Source organism: Mustela erminea, chromosome 6, assembly GCF_009829155.1.
Source record: "Mustela erminea isolate mMusErm1 chromosome 6, mMusErm1.Pri, whole genome shotgun sequence".
Lineage (NCBI taxonomy): Eukaryota > Metazoa > Chordata > Mammalia > Carnivora > Mustelidae > Mustela > Mustela erminea.
The window spans coordinates 90,045,068-90,053,628 of record NC_045619.1 but is presented as its reverse complement, the minus strand read 5'-3'; the positions used below and the strand labels follow the sequence as shown (position 1 = coordinate 90,053,628).

Sequence of the window (8,561 nt, the reverse complement as noted above, 5' to 3'; positions counted from 1 at the left end):
AATAATGTTTTTCTCAAGTATAATTAAATGGTTACCTCTGAGTATCAACTATAATGGTAGATCCACAGGTTTAGGGAGGAGGGGATAAATATAACTTTAATTTTTTAAAAAAAATCATTTTGCTGATCTCTTTATCTCTTAAATAATCATTAATCAAATCTTGAACCCTAATAAACATTAACCCACAAAATGAATGACTTGTGCATTCATCAAAGAAAGCTTTGCTATCTAAACAAAAACTGAAAAAAGAAAGGCTTAGTCAGATACCCATGTTTGGGGTTTTCACAATGCCAATACATCGACAAAAACTGATCATTGTACCTTATTTCTTAGATTTCGCTTTTTCCACATTTGATTTTGTTTGGACTTAAGCATTAACTGTTTCACTGAAGCCCTGTTTCATTTTTGCACTTAGAGCACTTGTAAAAACAGTGATTTGTTATAACTTTCTCTAGAACTTGGCTTCCCTTGATACCTGTCAAATCTGTGGGTTGCTGCTGCATTAACCACTTTTCTCTCAATTGGCATTTTATGCTTAGCACTAATAACAATTTTATTACTCCTTAACCAAACTAATAAACACACTCATACACACATAAATATAACACATGCTTGCACATATATATAATCCAACTATTCATGAAGGTTATTGTAAGGCCTTGTGATATTTTTCACTGAGATTCTCAAGCTCTCTTCATTTTAATATGGTGCCTTCACTAACTGCATATTCACTACAAATAATTTGTGTCATCCAAAACATAGAGAGCATGTGTTGTAAAATATTGTAAATATCCTAAATTATTTTCATGGTATGACAGCAAAGTAGGCATGACTCTGTCATTCAAAGAAATTTGAATAAAATATCTTACAAAATCAATGCAATTTCCACATTTCTTTTTTGGCCTATTAATTCAACAAAGATCACTGGTTATTCTACCTTTCCCTTTTCTCCTCATTATATCCACATGTTCTGAAGACTATACTTTCAGGGATCATTTCTATAGTTTGTTACTAGAGAAGTTTCTCTGAACTTGTAGTGTACCCAAGACCACGAGGAGGAGGTGTAGTATTCCTTCCTCAGCGTGAAGCTGATCCTGGGTGTTGTGTATATCCACATGTTCCCTTATCTTTTGCCTGACATGGAAACAAAGTACACCACTAAATTTATACTATCATTTGCATACAAACAATTGGGTTACACAGTTTCTAAGTTAATAATTATGCTAGGTATTTTCTTTTTTTTTTTTAAAGATTTTTTTTTAATTTATTTGACAGACAGATCACAAGTAGGCAGAGAGGCAGGCAGAGAGAGACAGGAGGAGGAGGCAGGCTCCCCGCTGAGCAAAGAGCCCGATTCAGGACTCAATCCCAGAACCCTGAAATCATTACTTGAGCTGAATGCAGAGGCTTTAACCACTGAGCCACCCAGGCGACCCAATTATGCTAGGTATTTTCTGCATCTCTATTTTACTTACAAAGGGAAGAAAAACTGTAAAAGTCTATAATTCCCCATTTGCAAAACGTATTATTGCCTGCAGAGTAAGAAATACATAACCCTTTATAGAAATGCAGCAGATTTTCATGGTGTCCAGAATTTTCAGGTTTAACATTGCCTTGCGAAAAAGTGAATATGTTATTTGGAGCTTTCTTTACGGGATGTTATTAATGCTGTAGAATAAAACTATTAAGGAGCATTTTTCTTTGAAGGGGTGGGGTTTTCTTTTTTTTTTTTTTTTAACATTATCATGGTTTTATTTTGGAGAGAAGTGCTTAATAATCTCATCATAGAACACATAAGCCAAATTGCGAAGTTCCCCAACAATGCAATCTCTTTTGATAGATTTAAATATAGATTTATAATTTATAAAATACTCTAGCTGAGCTATATTTTTTATACATTACTACCTGTGTAACTTTTAGGTTGGTGTAATGCTTTTCTCTAAAACCACCAATTAAGTTTTATCCTATCTTTTATGTTAAGATTGTAGTCTTATATGTCCACGTGATTTTATTTTTGGAGATTTTGGTATATATTTGTGATTTAGGTCAGTCTTAATTCCCAGGGATTTCTTTTTGTTTTTTTAATTAATTTTTTATTTTTTATAAACATATATTTTTATCCCCAGGGGTACAGGTCTGTGAATCACCAGGTTTACACACTTCACAGCACTCACCAAAGCACATACCCTCCCCAATGTCCATAATCCCACCCCCTTCTCCCAAATCCCCTCCCCCCAGCAACCCTCAGTTTGTTTTGGGAGATTAAGAGTCACTTATGGTTTGTCTCCCTCCCAATCCCATCTTGTTTCATTGATTCTTCTCCTACCCACTTAAGCCCCCATGTTGCATCACCACTTCCTCATATCAGGGAGATCATATGATAGTTGTCTTTCTCTGCTTGACTTATTTCGCTAAGCATGATACGCTCTAGTTCCATCCATGTTGTCGCAAATGGCAAGATTTCATTTCTTTTGATGGCTGCATAGTATTCCATTGTGTATATATACCACATCTTCTTGATCCATTCATCTGTTGATGGACACCTAGGTTCTTTCCATAGTTTGGCTATTGTGGACATTGCTGCTATAAACATTCGGGTGCATGTGCCCCTTTGGATCACTACGTTTGTATCCTTAGGGTAAATACCCAGTAGTGCAATTGCTGGGTCATAGGGCAGTTCTATTTTCAACATTTTGAGGAACCTCCATGCTGTTTTGCAGAGTGGCTGCACCAGCTTGCATTCCCACCAACAGTGTAGGAGGGTTCCCCTTTCTCCGCATCCTCGCCAGCATCTGTCATTTCCTGACTTGTTGATTTTAGCTATTCTGACTGGTGTGAGGTGATATCTCATTGTGGTTTTGATTTGTATTTCCCTGATGCCCAGTGATATGGAGCACTTTTTCATGTGTCTGTTGGCCATCTGGATGTCTTCTTTGCAGAAATGTCTGTTCATGTCCTCTGCCCATTTCTTGATTGGATTATTTGTTTTTTGGGTGTTGAGTTTGCTAAGATCTTTATAGATTCTGGACACTAGTCCTTTATCTGATATGTCGTTTGCAAATCTTCTCCCATTCTGTCAGTTGTCTTTTGATTTTGTTCACTGTTTCCTTTGTTGTGCAAAAGCTTTTGATCTTGATGAAATCACAATAGTTCATTTTTGCCCTTGCTTCCCTTGCCTTTTGCGTTGTTCCTAGGAAGATGTTGCTGCAGCAGAGGTCAAAGAGGTTGCTGCCTGTGTTCTCCTCAAGGATTTTGATGGATTCCTTTCGCACATTGAGGTCCTTCATCCATTTTGAGTCTATTTTTGTGTGTGGTGTAAGGAAATGGTCCAATTTCATTTTTCTGCATGTGGCTGTCCAATTTTCCCAGCACCATTTATTGAAGAGGCTGTCCTTTTTCCATTGGACATTCTTTCCTGCTTTGTCGAAGATTAGTTGACCATAGAGTTAAGGGTCTATTTCTGGGCTCTCTATTCTGTTCCATTGATCTATGTGTCTGGTTTTGTGCCAGTACCATGCTGTCTTGATGACGACAGCTTTGTAATAGAGCTTGAAGTCCGGAATTGTGATGTCACCAACGTTGGCTTTCTTTTTCAATATCCCTTTGGCTATTCGAGGTCTTTTCTGGTTCCATATAAATTTTAGCATTATTTGTTCCATTTCTTTGAAAAAGATGGATGGTACTTTGATAGGAATTGCATTAAATGTGTAGATTGCTTTAGGTAGCATAGACATTTTCACAATATTTATTCTTCCAATCCAGGAGCATGGAACATTTTTCCATTTCTTTGTGTCTTCCTCAATTTCTTTCATGAGTACTTTATAGTTTTCTGAGTATAGATTCTGTGTCTCTTTGGTTAGGTTTATTCCTAGGTATCTTATGGTTTTGGGTGCAATTGTAAATGGGATTGACTCCTTAATTTCTCTTTCTTCTGTCTTGTTGTTGGTGTAGAGAAATGCAACTGATTTCTGTGCATTGATTTTATATCCTGACACTTTACTGAATTCCTGTATAAGTTCTAGCAGTTTTGGAGTGGAGTCTTTTGGGTTTTCCACATATAGTATCATATCATCTGCGAAGAGTGATAATTTGACTTCTTCTTTGCCGATTTGGATGCCTTTAATTTCCTTTTGTTGTCTGATTGCTGAGGCTAGGACCTCAAGTACTATGTTGAATAGCAGTGGTGATAATGGACATCCCTGCCGTGTTCCTGACCTTAGCGGAAAAGCTTTCAGTTTTTCTCCATTGAGAATGATATTTGCGGTGGGTTTTTCATAGATGGCTTTGATGATATTGAGGTATGTGCCCTCTATCCCTACACTTTGAAGAGCTTTGATCAGGAAGGGATGCTGTACTTTGTCAAATGCTTTTTCAGCATCTATTGAGCGTATCATATGGTTCTTGTTCTTTCTTTAATTGATGTGTTGTATCACATTGACTGATTTGCGGATGTTGAACCAACCTTGCAGCCCTGGAATAAATCCCACTTGGTCGTGGTGAATAATCTTTTTAATGTACTGTTGAATCCTATTGGCTAGTATTTTGTTGAGTATTTTTGCATCTGTGTTCATCAAGGATATCGGTCTATAGCTCTCTTTTTTGGTGGGATCCTTGTCTGGTTTTGGGATCAAGGTGATGCTGGCCTCATAAAATGAGTTTGGAAGTTTTCCTTCCATTTCTATTCTTTGGAACAGTTTCAGGAGAATAGGAATTAGTTCTTCTTTAAATGTTTGGTAGAATTCCCCCGGGAAGCCGTCTGGCCCTGGGCTTTTGTTTGTTTGGAGATTTTTAATGACTGTTTCAATCTCCTTACTGGTTATGGGTCTGTTCAGGCTTTCTATTTCTTCCTGGTTCAGTTGTGGTAGTTTATATGTTTCTAGGAATGCATCCATTTCTTCCAGATTGTCAAATTTATTGGCGTAGAGTTGCTCATAGTATGTTCTTATAATAGTTTGTATTTCTTTGGTGTTAGTTGTGATCTCTCCTATTTCATTCATGATTTTATTTATTTGGGTCCTTTCTCTTTTCTTTTTGATAAGTCGGGCCAGGGGTTTATCAATTTTATTAACTCTTTCAAAGAACCAGCTCCTAGTTTCGTTGATTTGTTCTATTGTTTTTTTGGTTTCTATTTCATTGATTTCTGCTCTGATCTTTATGATTTCTCTTCTCCTGCTGGGCTTAGGGTTTCTTTCTTGTTCTTTCTCCAGCTCGTTTAGGTGTAGGGTTAGGTTGTGTACCTGAGACCTTTCTTGTTTCTTGAGAAAGGCTTGTACCGCTATATATTTTCCTCTCAGGACTGCCTTTGTTGTTTCCCACAGATTTTGAACCGTTGTGTTTTCATTATCATTTGTTTCCATGATTTTTTTCAATTCTTCTTTAATTTCCCGGTTGACCCATTCATTCTTTAGAAGGATGCTGTTTAGTCTCCATGTATTTGGGTTCTTTCCAAACTTCCTTTTGTGGTTGAGTTCTAGCTTTAGAGCATTGTGGTCTGAAAATATGCAGGGAATGATCCCAATCTTTTGATACCGGTTGAGTCCTGATTTAGGACCGAGGATGTGATCTATTCTGGAGAATGTTCCATGTGCACTAGAGAAGAATGTGTATTCTGTTCCTTTGGGATGAAATATTCTGAATATATCTGTGATGTCCATCTGGTCCAGTGTGTCGTTTAAGGCCTTTATTTCCTTGCTGATCTTTTGCTTGGATGATCTGTCCATTTCAGTGAGGGGAGTGTTAAAGTCCCCTACTATTATTGTATTATTGTTGATGTGTTTCTTTGATTTTGTTATTAATTGGTTTATATAGTTGGCTGCTCCCACGTTGGGGGCATAGATATTTAAAATTGTTAAATCTTCTTGTTGGACAGACCCTTTGAGTATGATATAGTGTCCTTCCTCATCTCTTATTATAGTCTTTGGCTTAAAATCTAATTGATCTGATATAAGGATTGCCACTCCTGCTTTCTTCTGATGTCCATTAGCATGGTAAATTCTTCACCCCCTCACTTTAAATCTGGAGGTGTCTTCGGGCTTAAAATGAGTTTCTTGGAGGCAACATATAGGTGGGTTTTGTTTTTTTATCCATTCTGATACCCTGTGTCTTTTGACAGGGGCATTTAGCCCATTAACATTCAGGGTAACTATTGAGAGATATGAATTTAGTGCCATTGTATTGCCTGTAAGGTGACTGTTACTGTATATGGTCTCTGTTCCTTTCTGATCTACCACTTGTAGGCTCTCTCTTTGCTTAGAGGACCCCTTTCAATATTTCCTGTAGAGCTGGTTGGGTGTTTGCAAATTCTTTCAGTTTTTGTTTGTCCTGGAAGCTTTTAATCTCTCCTTCTATTTTCAATGATAGTCTAGCTGGATATAGTATTCTTGGCTGCATGTTTTTCTCGTTTAGTGCTCTGAAAATATCATGCCAGCTCTTTCTGGCCTGCCAGGTCTCTGTGGATAAGTCAGCTGCCAATCTAATATTTTTACCATTGTATGTTACACACTTCTTTTCCCAGGCTGCTTTCAGGATTTTCTCTTTGTCACTGAGACTTGTAATTTTACTATTAGGTGACGGGGTGTGGGCCTATTCTTATTGATTTTGAGGGGCGTTCTCTGAGCCTCCTGAATTTTGATGCTCGTTCCCTTTGCCATATTGGGGAAATTCTCCCCAATAATTCTCTCCAGTATACCTTCTGCTCCCCTCTCTCTTTCTTCTTCTTCTGGAATCCCAATTATTCTAATGTTGTTTCGTCTTATGGTGTCACTTATCTTTCGAATTCTCCCCTCGTGGTCCAGTAGCTGTTTGTCCCTCTTTTGCTCATCTTCTTTATTCTCTGTCATTTGGTCTTCTATATCACTAATTCTTTCTTCTGCCTCATTTATCCTAGCAGTGAGAGCCTCCATTTTTGATTGCACCTCATTAATAGCTTTTTTGATTTCAACTTGGTTAGATTTTAGTTCTTTTATTTCTCCAGAAAGGGCTTTTATATCTCTCGAGAGGGTTTCTCTAATATCTTCCATGCCTTTTTCGAGCCCGGCTAGAACCTTGAGAATTGTCATTCTGAACTCTAGATCTGACATATTACCAATGTCTGTATTGATTAGGTCCCTAGCCTTTGGTACTGCCTCTTGTTCTTTTTTTTGTGTTGAATTTTTCCGTCTTGTCATTTTGTCCAGATAAGAGTATATGAAGGAGCAATTAAAATGCTAAAAGGGTGGCAACAACCCCAGGAAAAAATGCTTTAACCAAATTAGAAGAGATCCAAAATCGTAAGGGGGGAGAAAGGGGATAAAAAGAGGTTCAAAAAGGAAGAAAGAAAAAAAAAAGAAAAAAGAAAAAAAAAGAAAAGAAAAGAATTAAAAAAAAGAAAACACCTAAGAAAAATGTAAAAAAGAAAAAATATATATATTAGATAAACTAGTAAAAAATCGTTAAAAAAAGAAAAAGGTAACAGTTAAAAAAAAAATTTTACCCGAAGGCGAGAAAAAAAAACAAAAAATGAAAAAGAAAAAAAATTAAATTAACTGCAAGACTAAAAAAAAATCACAGGGAAAAAGCCATGAGTTCCGTGCTTTGCTTTCTCCTCCTCTGGAATTCTGCTGCTCTCCTTGGTATTGAAACCGCACTCCTTGGTAGGTGAACTTGGTCTCGGCTGGATTTCTTGTTGATCTTCTGGGGGAGGGGCCTGTTGTAGTGATTCTCAAGTGTCTTTGCCCCAGGCGGAATGACACCGCCCTTACCCGGGGCCGGGGTGAGTAATCCGTTCAGGTTTGCTTTCAGGAGCTTTTGTTCCCTGAGCGCTTTCCGTAGAGTTCCGGAGGACGGGAATACAAATGGCGGCCTCCTGGCCTCCTGGTCTCCGGCCCGGAGGAGCCGAGAGCCCACGGCCGCACTCCTCAGTGCGCCCTCAGAGAACAGCGCCAGTCACTCCCGTCTGCCTGACCTCCGGCAGCGCTCTGAGCTCACCGAGCCTGCGACCGGTTCAAGGTAACACCGAGCTGTGAGCTTACTGTCGGCTCTGTCTCTGTAGCCGGCTTTCCCGTTCCAATACCCGCAAGGTCTGCGACACTCAGACACCCCCGATCCTTCTGTGACCCTGCGGGACCTGAGGCCACGCTGACCCTGCGTGGGCTTCGCCCCAGTTTTAGCCTCTGGAGCGATGTCCCTCAGCGGAACAGACTTTTAAAAGTCCTGATTTTGTGCGCGGTTGTTCCGCCGCTTGCCGGGAGCCGGCCCCTCCCCCCGGGGTCTATCTTCCCGTCGCTTTGGATTCACTTCTCCGCTGGTCCTACCTTTCAGAAAGTGGTTGTTTTTCTGTTTCCAGAATTGCTGTTCTTCTTCTCTTCGATCTGCCGATGGATTTTCAGGTGTTTGCAATCTTTAGATAAGCTATCTAGCTGATCTCCGGCTAGCTGAAGTAGTCTCAGCCTGCTACTTCTCCACCATCTTGACTCCTCCCGGGGTTTTCATTTTTAAATAAACCTGAGCTTTAAAATGCCTGAGTCTAAAAGATCAAGAAGATAAAATCAGCTGGTACAAGAACAGAACATGTGGAAGCAGAT

At 39.0% G+C, this 8,561-nt stretch overlaps 1 pseudogene; it reads left to right on the top strand.

Annotated features, from left to right (window-relative positions):
- Window positions 1-973: 973 nt before the first annotated feature.
- Window positions 974-1,152, top strand: LOC116594527 (annotated as a pseudogene).
- Window positions 1,153-8,561: the final 7,409 nt, after the last annotated feature.